The following is a 20,623-nucleotide window of genomic DNA, read 5'->3' as shown; positions in this document are numbered from 1 at the left end:
GTAGTTTGTTATTTTTGTAATAAAAACATAAAAAAAAATCTGTTCTTATCAGTTTAATATCTGATACGTCCCCCATCGGGGGACCACATATTAAACGGATTTTTGGAACAGGGAGCTGGATCAGGAGCTTGCTCCGTCCTCTCCACGCATCGGCCCGGTATTGCAGCGCCTCCGGGAACGGTGCACTACCTTCTCTCAGCGGTGAAAAGACAGACGTAGCTAGCAAGCAAGCGAGGTGGACCGGAGCTCCTTCCTCTCCGGTCTCGTCTCTCGTCCATCTGTGTGTCTCTGTGTCTCTCTCTCTCCCCCTCCCCGTTCCCGTGCTCCCTCCGTGCACTTTCCCGCGCCTCGACTCTCTCGGCAAGCAGGCCGGCCCCCTTTTCGGCTCCCGTGCGTTTTCCCTCCAAAAAACTTAGTTTTTTCCTCCTTTTTCCAGGGAGGCAGGCGTGGCTTGTGTGTGTGTGTGTGTGTGTGTGTGTGTGTGTGTGTGTGTGTGTGTGTGTGTCCCCGTCCTTGCAGGCGGGCCCCTTTCGACAGCCGGCCGTTTTCCCTCCAAAAAACTTAGTATATACACCTTTTCTTTCTTTTTTTCGGCAGGCAGGCAGGTGTGTGTGTGTCCCCGTCCCTCCCGAGAGAGCGCTGCCCCTTGCCTCTGCCCGCAGGTGCCGACGGTCCGCTTTCGCTTGCAGCTCACTCGGCACGGCTGCTGCTGGTGGGAGGGGCCTAAGCTAAGGAGGCCGGCCGGCTGGCGCCCCCCGCGGCTGCGGTCGTTGTCGGGCCGTTGACAGGAGATCAAAGAGCAGGGCCCCCGCCCGGGACTGGCGGGCAGGCAGGCGAGCAAGCAGGCAGGCAAGAGAGGGGGAGAGCGGAGTCCGGGCGGCCGGCAGCCGCGTGCGGACCGGGCTCCAGAGGCGTCGGCCTGCGCCGCTGCGCGCCAGCCGGACGCCCGCGCGCCCGCCCAAGGCCGGCGTCGGGCATCGCTTCTCGGCCTTTTGGCTAAGATCAAGTGTAGTATCTGTTCTTATCAGTTTAATATCTGATACGTCCCCCATCGGGGGACCACATATTAAACGGATTTTTGGAACAGGGAGCTGGATCAGGAGCTTGCTCCGTCCTCTCCACGCATCGGCCCGGTATTGCAGCGCCTCCGGGAACGGTGCACTACCTTCTCTCAGCGGTGAAAAGACAGACGTAGCTAGCAAGCAAGCGAGGTGGACCGGAGCTCCTTCCTCTCCGGTCTCGTCTCTCGTCCATCTGTGTGTCTCTGTGTCTCTCTCTCTCCCCCTCCCCGTTCCCGTGCTCCCTCCGTGCACTTTCCCGCGCCTCGACTCTCTCGGCAAGCAGGCCGGCCCCCTTTTCGGCTCCCGTGCGTTTTCCCTCCAAAAAACTTAGTTTTTTCCTCCTTTTTCCAGGGAGGCAGGCGTGGCTTGTGTGTGTGTGTGTGTGTGTGTGTGTGTGTGTGTGTGTGTGTGTGTGTGTGTGTGTGTCCCCGTCCTTGCAGGCGGGCCCCTTTCGACAGCCGGCCGTTTTCCCTCCAAAAAACTTAGTATATACACCTTTTCTTTCTTTTTTTCGGCAGGCAGGCAGGTGTGTGTGTGTCCCCGTCCCTCCCGAGAGAGCGCTGCCCCTTGCCTCTGCCCGCAGGTGCCGACGGTCCGCTTTCGCTTGCAGCTCACTCGGCACGGCTGCTGCTGGTGGGAGGGGCCTAAGCTAAGGAGGCCGGCCGGCTGGCGCCCCCCGCGGCTGCGGTCGTTGTCGGGCCGTTGACAGGAGATCAAAGAGCAGGGCCCCCGCCCGGGACTGGCGGGCAGGCAGGCGAGCAAGCAGGCAGGCAAGAGAGGGGGAGAGCGGAGTCGGGCGGCCGGCAGCCGCGTGCGGACCGGGCTCCAGAGGCGTCGGCCTGCGCCGCTGCGCGCCAGCCGGACGCCCGCGCGCCCGCCCAAGGCCGGCGTCGGGCATCGCTTCTCGGCCTTTTGGCTAAGATCAAGTGTAGTATCTGTTCTTATCAGTTTAATATCTGATACGTCCCCCATCGGGGGACCACATATTAAACGGATTTTTGGAACAGGGAGCTGGATCAGGAGCTTGCTCCGTCCTCTCCACGCATCGGCCCGGTATTGCAGCGCCTCCGGGAACGGTGCACTACCTTCTCTCAGCGGTGAAAAGACAGACGTAGCTAGCAAGCAAGCGAGGTGGACCGGAGCTCCTTCCTCTCCGGTCTCGTCTCTCGTCCATCTGTGTGTCTCTGTGTCTCTCTCTCTCCCCCTCCCCGTTCCCGTGCTCCCTCCGTGCACTTTCCCGCGCCTCGACTCTCTCGGCAAGCAGGCCGGCCCCCTTTTCGGCTCCCGTGCGTTTTCCCTCCAAAAAACTTAGTTTTTTCCTCCTTTTTCCAGGGAGGCAGGCGTGGCTTGTGTGTGTGTGTGTGTGTGTGTGTGTGTGTGTGTGTGTGTGTGTGTGTGTGTCCCCGTCCTTGCAGGCGGGCCCCTTTCGACAGCCGGCCGTTTTCCCTCCAAAAAACTTAGTATATACACCTTTTCTTTCTTTTTTTCGGCAGGCAGGCAGGTGTGTGTGTGTCCCCGTCCCTCCCGAGAGAGCGCTGCCCCTTGCCTCTGCCCGCAGGTGCCGACGGTCCGCTTTCGCTTGCAGCTCACTCGGCACGGCTGCTGCTGGTGGGAGGGGCCTAAGCTAAGGAGGCCGGCCGGCTGGCGCCCCCCGCGGCTGCGGTCGTTGTCGGGCCGTTGACAGGAGATCAAAGAGCAGGGCCCCCGCCCGGGACTGGCGGGCAGGCAGGCGAGCAAGCAGGCAGGCAAGAGAGGGGGAGAGCGGAGTCCGGGCGGCCGGCAGCCGCGTGCGGACCGGGCTCCAGAGGCGTCGGCCTGCGCCGCTGCGCGCCAGCCGGACGCCCGCGCGCCCGCCCAAGGCCGGCGTCGGGCATCGCTTCTCGGCCTTTTGGCTAAGATCAAGTGTAGTATCTGTTCTTATCAGTTTAATATCTGATACGTCCCCCATCGGGGGACCACATATTAAACGGATTTTTGGAACAGGGAGCTGGATCAGGAGCTTGCTCCGTCCTCTCCACGCATCGGCCCGGTATTGCAGCGCCTCCGGGAACGGTGCACTACCTTCTCTCAGCGGTGAAAAGACAGACGTAGCTAGCAAGCAAGCGAGGTGGACCGGAGCTCCTTCCTCTCCGGTCTCGTCTCTCGTCCATCTGTGTGTCTCTGTGTCTCTCTCTCTCCCCCTCCCCGTTCCCGTGCTCCCTCCGTGCACTTTCCCGCGCCTCGACTCTCTCGGCAAGCAGGCCGGCCCCCTTTTCGGCTCCCGTGCGTTTTCCCTCCAAAAAACTTAGTTTTTTCCTCCTTTTTCCAGGGAGGCAGGCGTGGCTGTGTGTGTGTGTGTGTGTGTGTGTGTGTGTGTGTGTGTGTGTGTGTGTCCCCGTCCTTGCAGGCGGGCCCCTTTCGACAGCCGGCCGTTTTCCCTCCAAAAAACTTAGTATATACACCTTTTCTTTCTTTTTTTCGGCAGGCAGGCAGGTGTGTGTGTGTCCCCGTCCCTCCCGAGAGAGCGCTGCCCCTTGCCTCTGCCCGCAGGTGCCGACGGTCCGCTTTCGCTTGCAGCTCACTCGGCACGGCTGCTGCTGGTGGGAGGGGCCTAAGCTAAGGAGGCCGGCCGGCTGGCGCCCCCCGCGGCTGCGGTCGTTGTCGGGCCGTTGACAGGAGATCAAAGAGCAGGGCCCCCGCCCGGGACTGGCGGGCAGGCAGGCGAGCAAGCAGGCAGGCAAGAGAGGGGGAGAGCGGAGTCCGGGCGGCCGGCAGCCGCGTGCGGACCGGGCTCCAGAGGCGTCGGCCTGCGCCGCTGCGCGCCAGCCGGACGCCCGCGCGCCCGCCCAAGGCCGGCGTCGGGCATCGCTTCTCGGCCTTTTGGCCAAGATCGTCTGATACGTGGCTTGACCGCGGTCAGAGGGCTTCCCAAAAGACGAGAAAGGCGGAGGAAGAAGAGGGCGGAAAACCTTACCGGAAGAACAACCTTTCCCAGAAGGAGGCGGCGAGAAGAGGAATCCCGTTGAAGACAGCAGCATCCAGGAAGATCTGAGGCTCCACCGGAGCCGCTCTGGGTTGCGCTCAGGGGGCGAAGGTGGGACTTCCGGATGGCGACAACGGTGACTCCGGGTGAGTTGCCTTCTTACTCGGCGGCCGGGCGGCCTCTGTCCCGTGAGGGGCAGATGAGCCGCACGGTGCGCTTTGTTTTGAAGAGTGCGGAAGAGCATGTTGAATGGATGAACAGAGGGCACTTTGAAAGGAAGATCTTGTTTCAGGCACTTCAAGTTGAGTGGAAAAACATTCTAGGAGTCCAAGATTTCCAGTCTAAGTTTACCTTTGATGTGACGCTTACCTCTGATGAAGAATGCTCTAGGATGTGGAATGAGGCTGAAAGGAAGAAGGATGAAGAACCATTGGCAAAGTTTTACATCGAACCCCTATTCGCACGAGAATTACGTTCCTTGATCGTTCACATGTATAATCCTCACGTACCGGAGCCCGATATTGTTACCTTCCTCCGCAGATTTGTTGACGTCCAGGGAGGCGGCCAGAAGGTGGTGGACGAAGAGAGGATCTGGACCTTTAAGAGGAGGTACCTGGTGAGGTTGCGGCAAAGCCCAACAACACCAGGAGGTGTGTTGTACCCCCCAGCCAACTTCACCATCGGACCTAACAGGGGTTACCTCATGTATTCCGGTCAGCCGCAGACGTGTCGAAGGTGCGGACAAGAGGGGCATCTTGCGGCGGAATGCAGTACTGAGGTCTGCAGACGGTGTGGTCGCACGGGACACGTGGCTACTGCTTGCAGCTTCCAGCAGCTGTGTAACTTGTGCGGAGAGCCGGGGCACTTGTACAGGGCATGCCCCGTCAAAACCCGCAGCTTTGCGTCGGTGGTGTCCGGCAAATCCGCACAGCCTGGAGAACCAAGTACTCACCGGGACGACAGACGGAGCGCGCTGGATACAGCATCAAGGCGGGAGTCAATCCCCGGGCTGATGCCCGGAGCACAGGATCCGGCAGAGGAGGTGAGGACAATTCCAGCAGAGGGTTCTCCGGACAATGACTGGACTACTGTGGGAAGGAAAAAGAAGAAGAAGAGAAGACACCTGGAGGTTTCAGATGAGGACGGCGCAGGGAGGGACGAGAAACGGACCAAGGAAATTTCCCAATCTTCTGAGGGGGAAATGAACGTACCTTCCGAAGATGAGTACGAGGCCGCTATGGAGGGCGAAGACGAGATCCAGCCAGATCGGGAACCTGAGGGAGGGGAAGCTCTAGGAGTGAACGGAGAAGCAGAGGAGGAGTCAGAAAGCGAAAGTGAGGAGATAAACGAGGACACTGGAGAATCAAGCAGCGAAGGAGAGGAAGAAGAAGAGGAACAGGAAGAGTCTCAGATGGAGGAAGAAGCAGACAGGGAAGAAAAAGGAGGGGAAGAAGAAGGTGGGGCTGGTGAAGCCCCTGTTCTGGTCGCGCAACCTCTAGACCCAGCGGTCGGGGTTGCGGCGATTGGCGAAGTCGGAGGGCAAGAACACGACGAGTCGAGCAGTTCAGAGGAAAGCGGGTCCCTGCCATGCGGCGGGGTAGCCCGCTCCGACACGGACCTCCTCCTCGGCCTTGACTCCCCAGCGACACCCCCGCACTTCGTGATGTCGGTGGGGGATAGCCCTTTGGGAAGTCCAGACCTGATGAGGTTCCCACAGTAGATCGACTCAAGACGGCAAAATTCCCAGGTTACCCGACTGGCCCGGAGTTGGTAAAACATCCTCCCCGACCTGCATGGAGTGCACACTCTGCACCGTAAATGCCAGGGGTCTGAAAAATAAAATCAAAAGAACCAGCGTTTTTAAAGACCTGTCCGAACGTTGTTGTAGCTTTTATTTTGTGCAGGAGGCCCACCTGAGTTCAAGGAAAGACGTCTTGGACTTCCAGAAGGACTGGTCAGATGGCGACTCCTGGTGGAGCGTGGGGGGCGTGCACTCCTCAGGAGTGGGGATACTCTGCGGCACCCCAAACTTCAGAGCAAGCGAGGTCGACTCGGTGGTTCCTGGTCGGATTCTGGCGGTAGATGGGGTGTGGGAGGGAATAAAACTTAGGCTTATAGCAGTATATGGGCCCACAGAAAGACGATTACAGGCGGGCTTTATTAAAGATCTCGAGCCGCTTTTATTTACCAACAGGCAGGTAATAATAGGGGGGGATTTTAATGTTGACGCGAGTGATGTGCGAGGACCGGGTGTGCGTGGGCTGAAAGGTTTAATTAAGGACTTCAAACTGCAGGACTGTTTCGAAGGAGCGGGGCCGGCCTCCAAGGCGTACACTTGGAGCAATGGGCGGGACTCCTTCAGGCGACTCGATTACATATTCACCACCCTAAAGGGGGTGACACGGTCGAGGCAGGTGGTTCCTGTTTGGTATTCAGACCATCTGGTGTTATCGGTTACCGTGTCTCTTGGCGGCTCCCGCTTCAGACCAAGTAATTGGAAACTTAATACCCAAATCCTGTCCGAGGCCGAATATCGTGCCCGGATAGGGAGTGTCTTGGAGCGTTTCCAAAGGAACAGGTGGAGTTTCCCGTCGGCCGTGCACTGGTGGGAGGCCTGTAAAAAGGCCATAGCTCGGGCTTCCATGAGCTATAGCCGACAGAAGAAGTCTAAGGGTAGAGAGGCCTTAGAAGTGCTACAAAAAGAACTAGAAGGCCTGTACGTGGCCTTCAACAGGGGCGGCACCTTTAATGCAAAGAGGGCTGCAGAAATCAAGCACAGTCTTCAAGAAATCTGGGCTGCACGGGCCAAAGACTTCCTGTTCAGACTGAAGGGTGAACTTATGGAGGCCGATGAAAAGTGCTCATCCCGCTTCTTCGGCTCGGTTCGCGCGCGACAGTCTAAGACCTGTTTCGAAGCGTTGCGCCGGGCCGATGGTTCGGTGACCTCAGACGTACCTGAAATGGTGGAGTGCGCTTCCGACTTCTACAGGTCTTTGTTCGCGGAGACATCAGTGGACTCGAGCCGATGGAAGGTCTGGTTGAAGGGCATTGAGGGAAGAGCCAAGTTTGCTCAAGGTCTGGACGGGGTTCTGACGGCCCAAGAACTGAAGGAGGCTATGGCCGGCTTACGAAGGGGAACCGCCCCTGGCATTGATGGTTTGCCCATAGACTTCTTTGTTGTGTTTTGGGATCAGTTATGGCCTATGCTCATGGTTGTTTACGAGGAAATTTTGCAGGTTGGAGAACTAGGGACCACAATGAAGACCGGGGTGCTGTCCCTAATCCATAAGAAAGGTGACAAGGCGGATCTGGAAAACTGGAGGCCGATCCAGTTGCTCTGTACCGATTATAAGATCCTCGCCAGAGCACTGGGCATGAGGCTGAGGAAGGTTATGCCAGATCTGGTCTGTAGAGACCAAACGTCCAGTGTTGCCGGCCGAAGAATATCGTGGAATCTCCACCTCGTCAGGGACACGATAGCCTGGGTAGAGGACCGAGGGCTGGAATTTATGCTGGTAAGCCTCGACCAAAGTAAGGCTTTCGACAGGGTCCACCACGCCTTCCTATGGGAAGTGCTGAGGAGTCTGGGAGTGAGTGAGGGGTTTGTGAGGTGGATTCAGATCCTGTATAACGGCGTTGTAACGAGGGTGCGCGTGAATGGGAATCTGGGCCCCGGGGTACCGGTCGGCCGCGGAGTGAGGCAGGGGTGCCCCCTGTCTCCCCTGTTGTACGTCTTGTACACCGAGCCCCTCTTACACGCCATCCGCACAGATCCCCTCATTGAGGGAGTAACAGTCCCAGGCAGCAAGGGCGAACAAGTGAAGGTCGCAGCCTACGCCGACGACATCTCACTGTTCTTGACCACGGACAGGAGTTTATACAGAGTATTACAGATCCTGGAAGAACTGGCCGCCGGCACGGGGTCCTATTTAAACAGGACCAAGTGCGCGGTGAAATACTTTGGGAACTGGAAGGACAGGCGAGATGTAGTCGGCGACCTCCCTATAGAAACGGGTCCCTTAAAGATTCTGGGGGTTCATTTCCACACGGGTGACTCGGCTACGGCCAATTGGGAGAACAAACTGTCGAAGGTGAATCAGAAATTAGGATTGTGGCAGACCAGGTCTCTTTCCTATACAGGAAAGGTCCTGGTCATTAAGGTGGACGTGTTACCCCTGTTACTTCACCTGGCAGGGGTATTCCCACTACCAGTTCGCCTTCGGCAGGACTTGGTGCGAGCTGTCTTCCGCTTCATATGGGGCGGGAGATATGAATATGTCGCTCGCGTGGATATGTATAGGCCTATAGCAGAGGGCGGAAGGGCAGTTCCCAACCTGCCAGCTAAGCTGGATGCCCTCTTTGTGGCAGGACTGTGTAAAACACTGTGTAGTGACCCGGACCATCCTTGTGTACATTTCATGAGGCTCTGGTTCGCGGCATCAATTAGACATTTAGTACCATGGTCTAACACAACACCTAAGGCAGAGCGACTGCCCGCACACTACGCGCATGCAGTCAAATGGATTAGGAAACATCCAGAGGCCAGGGAGGGACAAATGTTGTTAGATCACAAGGCCCTTCACAGGTTGGCGACGGAGAAGGGGAATTCGGTAGTGGTCGGGGTTACCGAGGAAGCATGGAGACAAATCCAGCCCGCAGGCCTCGATAACAGGCTCAAAGATCTTAACTGGATGGTCGTCTGGAATCGCCTGCCAGTGAGGGAGATCCTGCACAGCCATGGCCTGACCAGACAAGACAAGTGTCCTCGCTCCAGCTGTACAGAAACAGAAACAGTCCTGCATGTTTTTTGGGAGTGCCGGTTTGCACAGGAGGTGTGGGGACGGTGTGAATGGTTGGGGGCCCGGGTTCTAGATACCTTCAAGCCAACAAGCACGGCAGTCATGAAGGGGGTGTCGAAGCCGAGAAAATGGAATTGTAATTTTTTGCTTTTGTTAGTGATTAGTTTAGTTAAGTTTCAAATTTGGGCTTCTCGAAAAGAGCTTGTTGAACATGGGAGGGAGGTTACCGCAAATTCTATTATTTGGAAAGTTGTGTTTGACATAACAAGAAGGGTGAAATGGGACATTACAAGGTGGGGTTTCGCTGCAGCCAAGGAGAGATGGAAGGGTTTATTTCTGTTGGGGTCTTGATTTTGTTCTGTACATTGTTCTGTTGTTTTTTGTACTTTCGTAATAAAAAAAAAAAAAAAAATCTGTTCTTATCAGTTTAATATCTGATACGTCCCCCATCGGGGGACCACATATTAAACGGATTTTTGGAACAGGGAGCTGGATCAGGAGCTTGCTCCGTCCTCTCCACGCATCGGCCCGGTATTGCAGCGCCTCCGGGAACGGTGCACTACCTTCTCTCAGCGGTGAAAAGACAGACGTAGCTAGCAAGCAAGCGAGGTGGACCGGAGCTCCTTCCTCTCCGGTCTCGTCTCTCGTCCATCTGTGTGTCTCTGTGTCTCTCTCTCTCCCCCTCCCCGTTCCCGTGCTCCCTCCGTGCACTTTCCCGCGCCTCGACTCTCTCGGCAAGCAGGCCGGCCCCCTTTTCGGCTCCCGTGCGTTTTCCCTCCAAAAAACTTAGTTTTTTCCTCCTTTTTCCAGGGAGGCAGGCGTGGCTTGTGTGTGTGTGTGTGTGTGTGTGTGTGTGTGTGTGTGTGTGTGTGTGTGTGTGTGTCCCCGTCCTTGCAGGCGGGCCCCTTTCGACAGCCGGCCGTTTTCCCTCCAAAAAACTTAGTATATACACCTTTTCTTTCTTTTTTTCGGCAGGCAGGCAGGTGTGTGTGTGTCCCCGTCCCTCCCGAGAGAGCGCTGCCCCTTGCCTCTGCCCGCAGGTGCCGACGGTCCGCTTTCGCTTGCAGCTCACTCGGCACGGCTGCTGCTGGTGGGAGGGGCCTAAGCTAAGGAGGCCGGCCGGCTGGCGCCCCCCGCGGCTGCGGTCGTTGTCGGGCCGTTGACAGGAGATCAAAGAGCAGGGCCCCCGCCCGGGACTGGCGGGCAGGCAGGCGAGCAAGCAGGCAGGCAAGAGAGGGGGAGAGCGGAGTCCGGGCGGCCGGCAGCCGCGTGCGGACCGGGCTCCAGAGGCGTCGGCCTGCGCCGCTGCGCGCCAGCCGGACGCCCGCGCGCCCGCCCAAGGCCGGCGTCGGGCATCGCTTCTCGGCCTTTTGGCTAAGATCAAGTGTAGTATCTGTTCTTATCAGTTTAATATCTGATACGTCCCCCATCGGGGGACCACATATTAAACGGATTTTTGGAACAGGGAGCTGGATCAGGAGCTTGCTCCGTCCTCTCCACGCATCGGCCCGGTATTGCAGCGCCTCCGGGAACGGTGCACTACCTTCTCTCAGCGGTGAAAAGACAGACGTAGCTAGCAAGCAAGCGAGGTGGACCGGAGCTCCTTCCTCTCCGGTCTCGTCTCTCGTCCATCTGTGTGTCTCTGTGTCTCTCTCTCTCCCCCTCCCCGTTCCCGTGCTCCCTCCGTGCACTTTCCCGCGCCTCGACTCTCTCGGCAAGCAGGCCGGCCCCCTTTTCGGCTCCCGTGCGTTTTCCCTCCAAAAAACTTAGTTTTTTCCTCCTTTTTCCAGGGAGGCAGGCGTGGCTTGTGTGTGTGTGTGTGTGTGTGTGTGTGTGTGTGTGTGTGTGTGTGTGTGTGTGTGTGTGTCCCCGTCCTTGCAGGCGGGCCCCTTTCGACAGCCGGCCGTTTTCCCTCCAAAAAACTTAGTATATACACCTTTTCTTTCTTTTTTTCGGCAGGCAGGCAGGTGTGTGTGTGTCCCCGTCCCTCCCGAGAGAGCGCTGCCCCTTGCCTCTGCCCGCAGGTGCCGACGGTCCGCTTTCGCTTGCAGCTCACTCGGCACGGCTGCTGCTGGTGGGAGGGGCCTAAGCTAAGGAGGCCGGCCGGCTGGCGCCCCCCGCGGCTGCGGTCGTTGTCGGGCCGTTGACAGGAGATCAAAGAGCAGGGCCCCCGCCCGGGACTGGCGGGCAGGCAGGCGAGCAAGCAGGCAGGCAAGAGAGGGGGAGAGCGGAGTCCGGGCGGCCGGCAGCCGCGTGCGGACCGGGCTCCAGAGGCGTCGGCCTGCGCCGCTGCGCGCCAGCCGGACGCCCGCGCGCCCGCCCAAGGCCGGCGTCGGGCATCGCTTCTCGGCCTTTTGGCCAAGTTCCGACGATACGTGGCATGACCGCGGTCCGAGGACTTGTCAAAAGGTGAAGACGACGAAGGCGAGGAGGAGAAGGAGAAGACGACGAACGGCGGAACCAGACCAGACCAGACGGGCGGATCCTTACCACCAGAAGACCGGAGCAGACGTCCACCAAAGGTCACCACGGGTAGTCGCCCTGGGTTGAGCCCAGGGGGCGAAGTGGGGCCTCCAAGATGACGGCGGTCGGCGGTGGTGAGCGGGCCCGCGGTCCGGCGGCTGTGCACCCTCTGTCCCGTGAGGGGCTGATGCGGTGCACAGTGCGCTTTGTGGTGAAGGATGCGGAGAGGAAGAAGGACTGGATGAACCGTGAGCGGTTTGAACGAGTGGTCCTGATGAAGGCTTTGGGGATCGAGTTGAAGGACATCGATTGTTTGCAAGACTTCCCGGTTCGAGGGATTTACGACCTGTCTCTCGCGAGCGACGAACTTTGTGAGAAGGCTTGGGAGAGAGTGTGCGAGGGAAAGGAGGTGGCTCCACTTAATGAGTTCCTGATAGAGCCGTTGTTCGCCAGGGAACTCAGGACTTTGACAATTCATTTGTTTAACCACCGGGTACCAGAAAGGGACATAATTACCTTTTTATCCAGGTTCGTGGATGTCCAGGGAGAAGGCCAGAAAGATTTAGACGTCCTCAGAGTGTGGACTGGTAAGAGGCGCTATACGGTGAGGCTGAGACCTAAGCCGTCTGAGGGCGAGGGTGTGGTTCACCCCCCGGCTTATTTTTCAATAGGGCCTAATAGGGGTTACCTCTTTTACCCGGGCCAACCTGTGACATGTAAGAAATGTTTTCAGAGAGGACATGTGGCTATGAACTGTCCCGGTGGTGTGTGTCGAAAGTGTAAGGCCACAACTCATGACACAAAGGATTGCACCAAGGTTTTGACATGTGACCTATGTGGGGCAGAAGGCCATGTTTACAGGGTCTGTCCGAGGAAGAGCCGGAGTTTTGCTGATGTGGTGCGGACCTCGGCGGAGGGCTCGAGGGGAGACGAGACCAGACCACCGCAGAAGGCTGCGACCACCCAGAGGCCTTGTGCAGACGTAAGAGAGGACAGAGGCGATAGACCAGAGGAGCCAGCAACGGCGACCGAGGTACCTGAAGAGGCGCGTCCGGGGACCTCATCATGGGCCGAACAGGTGGAGGAGGCAGAATCGGGGTCGCCGGAGTGGTCCATCCAGCCGAGCAGGGCCACAAAGAGGAAGTCGGCGGCTGAAAAGAGAAGAATGAGGTCTGCCGAGTGCTTGTTTGAGACGGTGACCAATCGTTTCCAGGTCCTAGATTCCGAGGAGGACTCGGAAACCAGCGACGTCGAGGTCCAGAAGGTAGAAGATGGAGAGAGTGGACAGAGAAGGCCGAGACGTAAAAAGGCGATTGCTGTAAAGAGGGCGAGGGGGGAGGGTAAGAAAGGGGGTAGGAAGGAGGAAGGGGTGGAGGAGGGTGTAGAGGGGGAAGGGGAAGGGGAAGGGGGCAGGGAAGGGGGGGGTGGGGAGGAAGGGGAACAGAGGGAGGGGGGTGAAGAGCGGGGTAAGGAGGCTGACCCCTTGGAAGCCTCAGCCGCGGTTAGTACGCTCGATGACCCCATACCCCCGGGCCAAGGGGACGTAGTGGTGGAACAGGAAGATTCTGTTTCGGAGACCTCAGAACAGTCCGGGAAAGACGGCGGTACCCACCTTCTGACCTCCGATGATCCTGGGGTAAGTCCATCATCCCTGGGGGAGGGGTCCCCGCAGGTTCCAAGTGGGATGGAGAATGTCCTTAGCCCTATCGGAATACAAAGTGACTTTAGTTTGGGAGACGGGTTACAGCTGCGGACTCCTTTTGATCCAACATGAGTCGCACAGTATGTACGGTTAACGCCAGAGGGCTTAAAAATCATGTTAAGCGGATTGGCGTCTTTAAATATTTAGAAGCGCGCCAATTCGGCTTTTGTTTCCTGCAGGAGGTACATTTAGGCACGAGAGGTGATATTGCCACCTTTAAGAGAGATTGGGTTAAAGGGGAGTCTTGGTGGAGCGTAGGGGGAGTGCACTCGTCTGGAATTGGGATCCTTTGTGGAACCCCGAATTTCACGGCTAACGATGTCAATATCATAGTCCCGGGAAGGCTTATGGTCGTAGATGGTGTATGGGACGGACTGCAGGTCCGTCTGATAGCTGTCTACGGGCCTGCCGAAAGGCGGCTCCAGGCGGCGTTTTTAAGAGATCTTGAGCCACATCTGTTTACTAATAGGGTGGTGGTGATGGGAGGGGATTTTAATATGGATGTGTGTGACGTGAGTGGTGCGAGTGTGGGTAGTTTTAAGGAATTAATATCACGGTTTCATTTAAAGGACGGTCATAAAGATCTTAGTCAGAGAGGGAGAATGCACACATGGAGTAACGGAAGGGGTGTTTTTAGAAGACTGGATTATATCTTCACCACCCTGCGTGGGTTGACACAGGCGGCACAGGTTACCCCGGTTTGGTTTTCAGATCATCTGTTGCTGTCGGTTGATCTGATACCAGATGGTATGGACCCTAAATCAAATTACTGGAAGCTGAACACGAAAGTGTTATTGGAAGCCGATTATCAGAGCATGATAGTTGCGCTTTTGGAACGCTTCCAGTTACAGAGGGGGAGGTACCCGACAGCGGTTCTTTGGTGGGAGGCCTGTAAAAGGGCTATCTCCAAAGCTTCTATTTCCTACTGTTGCCAAAAGAAAGTAGCAGAGAGAAGAGAGCTTGAGAGATTGCAGCAGGAACTTGAAGATCTGTATGTGGCTTCCAACCAGGGCGGTGCTTTGGATATGGCAAAAGTTTCAGAGCTCAAGCTCAGGCTGAAAGAACTTTGGTTAGAGCGAGCGAAGGATTTTTTGTTTAGGCTTAAGGGCACCCTGATGGAGGGCGAGGAGAAGTGCTCAGCTCAGTTCTTCGGCTCGGTCCGAGCCAGACAGAAGAAGACTCTCTTTGAGGGTCTGAGGAGAGAAGATGGGTCCATTGTCAGAGATATAGAAGGCATGGTGAGGTGTGCAACTAATTTTTACAGGTTTTTATTTTCAGAGAAACCAGTGGATGCGAGCTTGTGGGATGAGTGGTTGGTGGGTTTCGACAGGAAGACGGTTGGTGTGGAAGGTGTGTGTGGGGATCTAACACTGACGGAGATAGGAGAAGCCATTGGTGGCCTGCGAAAAGGTACTACCCCTGGGATTGACGGGCTTCCTACAGATTTTTATGTCACCTTCCGGGACAGGTTACTACCGGGGCTGTTGGAGGTCTATAATGAAGTCCTGAAGGAGGGTGAGTTAGGAAGAACGATGAGGACTGGTATCATGTCGCTGGTTTATAAGAAAGGGGATAAAGAAGATCTGGAGAACTGGAGGCCGATCCAATTACTCTGCACCGATTATAAGATCTTGGCCAGAGTATTGGGGAGACGGCTGAGGAAGGTGATGCCGGATCTGGTGAGTAGGGATCAAACCTGCAGTGTGGAGGGCAGAAACGTAAAGTGGAACCTGCAGTTGATCAGAGACGTGATAGAATGGGTGGAAGACAGGAACCTTGAGATGATGCTTGTGAACCTTGATCAGAACAAGGCTTTCGATCGGGTACATCACACTTTCCTTTGGGAGGTGATGAAAAGAGTGGGGTTGGACGAAGGCTTCATTAGATGGATCAAGGTTTTGTATAACAATGTCATCTCAAGGGTATGCATTAATGGTAAGCTAGGCATGGGTATTCCAGTCAGGTGCGGGGTGAGGCAAGGATGCCCTCTGTCTCCCTTATTGTACGTGCTCTACATAGAACCCTTTCTACATCTGATTCGAGGTGATCCCCGGGTGGAAGGGGTGGTGGTCCCGGGGAGTGGGGGAGCACAGGCAAAAATAGCTGCCTATGCGGACGATATTTCGTTGTTTCTTACCACTGACAGCAGCCTTTCACAAGTACTACAGATAGTAGAGAGTCAGACCAGAGGGACAGGTGCTTTTTTGAACACGTCAAAATGTACTGTTAAATATTTTGGCAAGTGGAAAGAACGACAAGATGTGGCGGGTGGTCTTACCTTGGTGACGGGGCCGGTGAAGATTCTGGGAGTTCTCTACCATACGCAGGACTCGGCCAGGATCAATTGGGACCTGAGGATGGGGAAGGTTAAGCAAAAGATGGGCCTGTGGTTGAATAGGTCGCTGACATACACGGGGAAAGTGCTAGTTTTGAAGGTGGACGTACTGCCACTGCTGCTTCACTTGGCCTGCGTGTTCCCCCTGCCTGCTCGGCTCCGCCGAGACCTGGTGAGGGCGGTCTTCCACTTCGTTTGGAGTGGAACGCATGAGTATATAAGGAGGGCAGACATGTGCAGGCCAGTGGAGGGGGGTGGTAGGGCTGTTCCGGACTTCCCGTTGAAGTTAGACACTATTTTCATTGCAAATCTGTGTAAAACCCTATACGAAGACCCGGATCACCTCTGTGTTTGTTTTATTCGTTTGTGGTTCGCAGCTACGATGAAACACCTGGTAGTGTGGACGAACACAACGCCGAAGGCCCAAAAGCTGCCTTGGCATTATAGGCATGCTGTGGTGTGGCTCCAGAAACATCCGGAGTTCAGGAAGGGCTTGGGTTCAACGGATCATAGGCAAATGTATAGGGTTATTATGGAGAAGGGGGAACCTGCGGTCGTGGGGGTGTCGGAGGAGGAGTGGAGGCAGATCCAGCCGGTGGGTCTAGAACACAGACTCAAGGACCTCAACTGGCGGTTGCTCTGGAACAGGTTGCCCGTGAGGGACACGCTCCACAGGCATGGATTGTCCAGGCAGGACAAGTGCCCGCGTCCCGACTGTTCTGAGGTGGAGACCCTACTACATGTATTCTGGGGTTGTGTTTTCGCCCAAAGGGTGTGGGGTCACTGCGAGGAGCTCTTGCAGAAAGTCGCCCTTGATTTTGTTTTAACGAGCCGGGTGGTGATTCGAGGGATAAAGGGAGCGAGGAAATGGAATACAGAATTTTTGTTATGGTTTATACTAAGTTTAGTTAAGTTTTATATATGGGCAGCTAGGAAGGAACTGGTGGAGCACGGCGGTAGTGTTACAGCCGTGTCGGTATTTTGTAAAGTCAAAAACGATGTCAGCAGACGTGTCCGGTGGGACATCCTGCGGTGGGGTTTTGCAGCGGCAAAAGAAAGGTGGAAGGGGTTAATTTCTTTGGGGTGTTGAATTGTTTTTCTGTGTATGGTTTTGTTTCTGTATTTCTTGGTTTTATAATAATAATGGGAATGTTGGGGATGGAGGAGGGATTAATTTTGCATACTGGGCGGGATTATGGTTATGTAAGGAATTTGTGTAAATATTTTCGGTGACTGTGTTTTGGAGGTTTTCTGTTTGAACTAATATGAATATTGTCTTATTTATACTTTTTGGCTTTCTGATTTTTGATTTTGACTGTGGAGTGTAATATCATATGGGGTGTTGCTATTATTCCAAGGGGGGGCTGATTTGTTCTTTTTGTTTGAATGGTGGAAATGTTGTTGTTGTCTTACCTTGGTGTGTTGTAGTTTGTTATTTTTGTAATAAAAACATAAAAAAAAAAATCTGTTCTTATCAGTTTAATATCTGATACGTCCCCCATCGGGGGACCACATATTAAACGGATTTTTGGAACAGGGAGCTGGATCAGGAGCTTGCTCCGTCCTCTCCACGCATCGGCCCGGTATTGCAGCGCCTCCGGGAACGGTGCACTACCTTCTCTCAGCGGTGAAAAGACAGACGTAGCTAGCAAGCAAGCGAGGTGGACCGGAGCTCCTTCCTCTCCGGTCTCGTCTCTCGTCCATCTGTGTGTCTCTGTGTCTCTCTCTCTCCCCCTCCCCGTTCCCGTGCTCCCTCCGTGCACTTTCCCGCGCCTCGACTCTCTCGGCAAGCAGGCCGGCCCCCTTTTCGGCTCCCGTGCGTTTTCCCTCCAAAAAACTTAGTTTTTTCCTCCTTTTTCCAGGGAGGCAGGCGTGGCTTGTGTGTGTGTGTGTGTGTGTGTGTGTGTGTGTGTGTGTGTGTGTGTGTGTCCCCGTCCTTGCAGGCGGGCCCCTTTCGACAGCCGGCCGTTTTCCCTCCAAAAAACTTAGTATATACACCTTTTCTTTCTTTTTTTCGGCAGGCAGGCAGGTGTGTGTGTGTCCCCGTCCCTCCCGAGAGAGCGCTGCCCCTTGCCTCTGCCCGCAGGTGCCGACGGTCCGCTTTCGCTTGCAGCTCACTCGGCACGGCTGCTGCTGGTGGGAGGGGCCTAAGCTAAGGAGGCCGGCCGGCTGGCGCCCCCCGCGGCTGCGGTCGTTGTCGGGCCGTTGACAGGAGATCAAAGAGCAGGGCCCCCGCCCGGGACTGGCGGGCAGGCAGGCGAGCAAGCAGGCAGGCAAGAGAGGGGGAGAGCGGAGTCCGGGCGGCCGGCAGCCGCGTGCGGACCGGGCTCCAGAGGCGTCGGCCTGCGCCGCTGCGCGCCAGCCGGACGCCCGCGCGCCCGCCCAAGGCCGGCGTCGGGCATCGCTTCTCGGCCTTTTGGCTAAGATCAAGTGTAGTATCTGTTCTTATCAGTTTAATATCTGATACGTCCCCCATCGGGGGACCACATATTAAACGGATTTTTGGAACAGGGAGCTGGATCAGGAGCTTGCTCCGTCCTCTCCACGCATCGGCCCGGTATTGCAGCGCCTCCGGGAACGGTGCACTACCTTCTCTCAGCGGTGAAAAGACAGACGTAGCTAGCAAGCAAGCGAGGTGGACCGGAGCTCCTTCCTCTCCGGTCTCGTCTCTCGTCCATCTGTGTGTCTCTGTGTCTCTCTCTCTCCCCCTCCCCGTTCCCGTGCTCCCTCCGTGCACTTTCCCGCGCCTCGACTCTCTCGGCAAGCAGGCCGGCCCCCTTTTCGGCTCCCGTGCGTTTTCCCTCCAAAAAACTTAGTTTTTTCCTCCTTTTTCCAGGGAGGCAGGCGTGGCTTGTGTGTGTGTGTGTGTGTGTGTGTGTGTGTGTGTGTGTGTGTGTGTGTGTGTGTGTGTGTGTCCCCGTCCTTGCAGGCGGGCCCCTTTCGACAGCCGGCCGTTTTCCCTCCAAAAAACTTAGTATATACACCTTTTCTTTCTTTTTTTCGGCAGGCAGGCAGGTGTGTGTGTGTCCCCGTCCCTCCCGAGAGAGCGCTGCCCCTTGCCTCTGCCCGCAGGTGCCGACGGTCCGCTTTCGCTTGCAGCTCACTCGGCACGGCTGCTGCTGGTGGGAGGGGCCTAAGCTAAGGAGGCCGGCCGGCTGGCGCCCCCCGCGGCTGCGGTCGTTGTCGGGCCGTTGACAGGAGATCAAAGAGCAGGGCCCCCGCCCGGGACTGGCGGGCAGGCAGGCGAGCAAGCAGGCAGGCAAGAGAGGGGGAGAGCGGAGTCCGGGCGGCCGGCAGCCGCGTGCGGACCGGGCTCCAGAGGCGTCGGCCTGCGCCGCTGCGCGCCAGCCGGACGCCCGCGCGCCCGCCCAAGGCCGGCGTCGGGCATCGCTTCTCGGCCTTTTGGCTAAGATCAAGTGTAGTATCTGTTCTTATCAGTTTAATATCTGATACGTCCCCCATCGGGGGACCACATATTAAACGGATTTTTGGAACAGGGAGCTGGATCAGGAGCTTGCTCCGTCCTCTCCACGCATCGGCCCGGTATTGCAGCGCCTCCGGGAACGGTGCACTACCTTCTCTCAGCGGTGAAAAGACAGACGTAGCTAGCAAGCAAGCGAGGTGGACCGGAGCTCCTTCCTCTCCGGTCTCGTCTCTCGTCCATCTGTGTGTCTCTGTGTCTCTCTCTCTCCCCCTCCCCGTTCCCGTGCTCCCTCCGTGCACTTTCCCGCGCCTCGACTCTCTCGGCAAGCAGGCCGGCCCCCTTTTCGGCTCCCGTGCGTTTTCCCTCCAAAAAACTTAGTTTTTTCCTCCTTTTTCCAGGGAGGCAGGCGTGGCTTGTGTGTGTGTGTGTGTGTGTGTGTGTGTGTGTGTGTGTGTGTGTGTCCCCGTCCTTGCAGGCGGGCCCCTTTCGACAGCCGGCCGTTTTCCCTCCAAAAAACTTAGTATATACACCTTTTCTTTCTTTTTTTCGGCAGGCAGGCAGGTGTGTGTGTGTCCCCGTCCCTCCCGAGAGAGCGCTGCCCCTTGCCTCTGCCCGCAGGTGCCGACGGTCCGCTTTCGCTTGCAGCTCACTCGGCACGGCTGCTGCTGGTGGGAGGGGCCTAAGCTAAGGAGGCCGGCCGGCTGGCGCCCCCCGCGGCTGCGGTCGTTGTCGGGCCGTTGACAGGAGATCAAAGAGCAGGGCCCCCGCCCGGGACTGGCGGGCAGGCAGGCGAGCAAGCAGGCAGGCAAGAGAGGGGGAGAGCGGAGTCCGGGCGGCCGGCAGCCGCGTGCGGACCGGGCTCCAGAGGCGTCGGCCTGCGCCGCTGCGCGCCAGCCGGACGCCCGCGCGCCCGCCCAAGGCCGGCGTCGGGCATCGCTTCTCGGCCTTTTGGCTAAGATCAAGTGTAGTATCTGTTCTTATCAGTTTAATATCTGATACGTCCCCCATCGGGGGACCACATATTAAACGGATTTTTGGAACAGGGAGCTGGATCAGGAGCTTGCTCCGTCCTCTCCACGCATCGGCCCGGTATTGCAGCGCCTCCGGGAACGGTGCACTACCTTCTCTCAGCGGTGAAAAGACAGACGTAGCTAGCAAGCAAGCGAGGTGGACCGGAGCTCCTTCCTCTCCGGTCTCGTCTCTCGTCCATCTGTGTGTCTCTGTGTCTCTCTCTCTCCCCCTCCCCGTTCCCGTGCTCCCTCCGTGCACTTTCCCGCGCCTCGACTCTCTCGGCAAGCAGGCCGGCCCCCTTTTCGGCTCCCGTGCGTTTTCCCTCCAAAAAACTTAGTTTTTTCCTCCTTTTTCCAGGGAGGCAGGCGTGGCTTGTGTGTGTGTGTGTGTGTGTGTGTGTGTGTGTGTGTGTGTGTGTGTGTGTGTCCCCGTCCTTGCAGGCGGGCCCCTTTCGACAGCCGGCCGTTTTCCCTCCAAAAAACTTAGTATATACACCTTTTCTTTCTTTTTTTCGGCAGGCAGGCAGGTGTGTGTGTGTCCCCGTCCCTCCCGAGAGAGCGCTGCCCCTTGCCTCTGCCCGCAGGTGCCGACGGTCCGCTTTCGCTTGCAGCTCACTCGGCACGGCTGCTGCTGGTGGGAGGGGCCTAAGCTAAGGAGGCCGGCCGGCTGGCGCCCCCCGCGGCTGCGGTCGTTGTCGGGCCGTTGACAGGAGATCAAAGAGCAGGGCCCCCGCCCGGGACTGGCGGGCAGGCAGGCGAGCAAGCAGGCAGGCAAGAGAGGGGGAGAGCGGAGTCCGGGCGGCCGGCAGCCGCGTGCGGACCGGGCTCCAGAGGCGTCGGCCTGCGCCGCTGCGCGCCAGCCGGACG

General features: G+C 57.2%; 10 non-coding genes across 10 annotated transcripts; all 10 read left to right on the top strand.

Moving 5' to 3' along the window:
- LOC148806408 (U2 spliceosomal RNA) lies at positions 1 to 191 on the top strand. Its single transcript, XR_016089574.1, has one exon. It is a non-coding gene; the product is annotated as a U2 spliceosomal RNA (small nuclear RNA).
- Positions 192 to 976: 785 nt separating this feature from the next.
- LOC148806407 (U2 spliceosomal RNA) lies at positions 977 to 1,167 on the top strand. Its single transcript, XR_016089578.1, has one exon. It is a non-coding gene; the product is annotated as a U2 spliceosomal RNA (small nuclear RNA).
- Positions 1,168 to 1,957: 790 nt separating this feature from the next.
- LOC148806406 (U2 spliceosomal RNA) lies at positions 1,958 to 2,148 on the top strand. Its single transcript, XR_016089567.1, has one exon. It is a non-coding gene; the product is annotated as a U2 spliceosomal RNA (small nuclear RNA).
- Positions 2,149 to 2,933: 785 nt separating this feature from the next.
- Positions 2,934 to 3,124, top strand: LOC148806405 (U2 spliceosomal RNA). Its single transcript, XR_016089556.1, has one exon. It is a non-coding gene; the product is annotated as a U2 spliceosomal RNA (small nuclear RNA).
- A 6,070-nt stretch (positions 3,125 to 9,194) lies between these two features.
- Positions 9,195 to 9,387, top strand: LOC148806404 (U2 spliceosomal RNA). Its single transcript, XR_016089565.1, has one exon. It is a non-coding gene; the product is annotated as a U2 spliceosomal RNA (small nuclear RNA).
- Positions 9,388 to 10,176: 789 nt separating this feature from the next.
- Positions 10,177 to 10,367, top strand: LOC148806403 (U2 spliceosomal RNA). The gene has a single exon (XR_016089548.1). It is a non-coding gene; the product is annotated as a U2 spliceosomal RNA (small nuclear RNA).
- Positions 10,368 to 16,746: 6,379 nt separating this feature from the next.
- LOC148806402 (U2 spliceosomal RNA) lies at positions 16,747 to 16,939 on the top strand. The gene has a single exon (XR_016089561.1). It is a non-coding gene; the product is annotated as a U2 spliceosomal RNA (small nuclear RNA).
- Positions 16,940 to 17,722: 783 nt separating this feature from the next.
- Positions 17,723 to 17,913, top strand: LOC148806401 (U2 spliceosomal RNA). The gene has a single exon (XR_016089537.1). It is a non-coding gene; the product is annotated as a U2 spliceosomal RNA (small nuclear RNA).
- Positions 17,914 to 18,708: 795 nt separating this feature from the next.
- LOC148806400 (U2 spliceosomal RNA) lies at positions 18,709 to 18,899 on the top strand. Its single transcript, XR_016089526.1, has one exon. It is a non-coding gene; the product is annotated as a U2 spliceosomal RNA (small nuclear RNA).
- Positions 18,900 to 19,678: 779 nt separating this feature from the next.
- Positions 19,679 to 19,869, top strand: LOC148806399 (U2 spliceosomal RNA). The gene has a single exon (XR_016089515.1). It is a non-coding gene; the product is annotated as a U2 spliceosomal RNA (small nuclear RNA).
- Positions 19,870 to 20,623: the final 754 nt, after the last annotated feature.

Source organism: Atractosteus spatula, unplaced genomic scaffold (assembly GCF_055471065.1).
Source record: "Atractosteus spatula isolate fAtrSpa1 unplaced genomic scaffold, fAtrSpa1.hap1 Scaffold_5, whole genome shotgun sequence".
NCBI classification, from domain to species: Eukaryota; Metazoa; Chordata; class Actinopteri; order Semionotiformes; family Lepisosteidae; genus Atractosteus; species Atractosteus spatula.
This window is presented reverse-complemented; position numbering and strand designations above follow the sequence as displayed.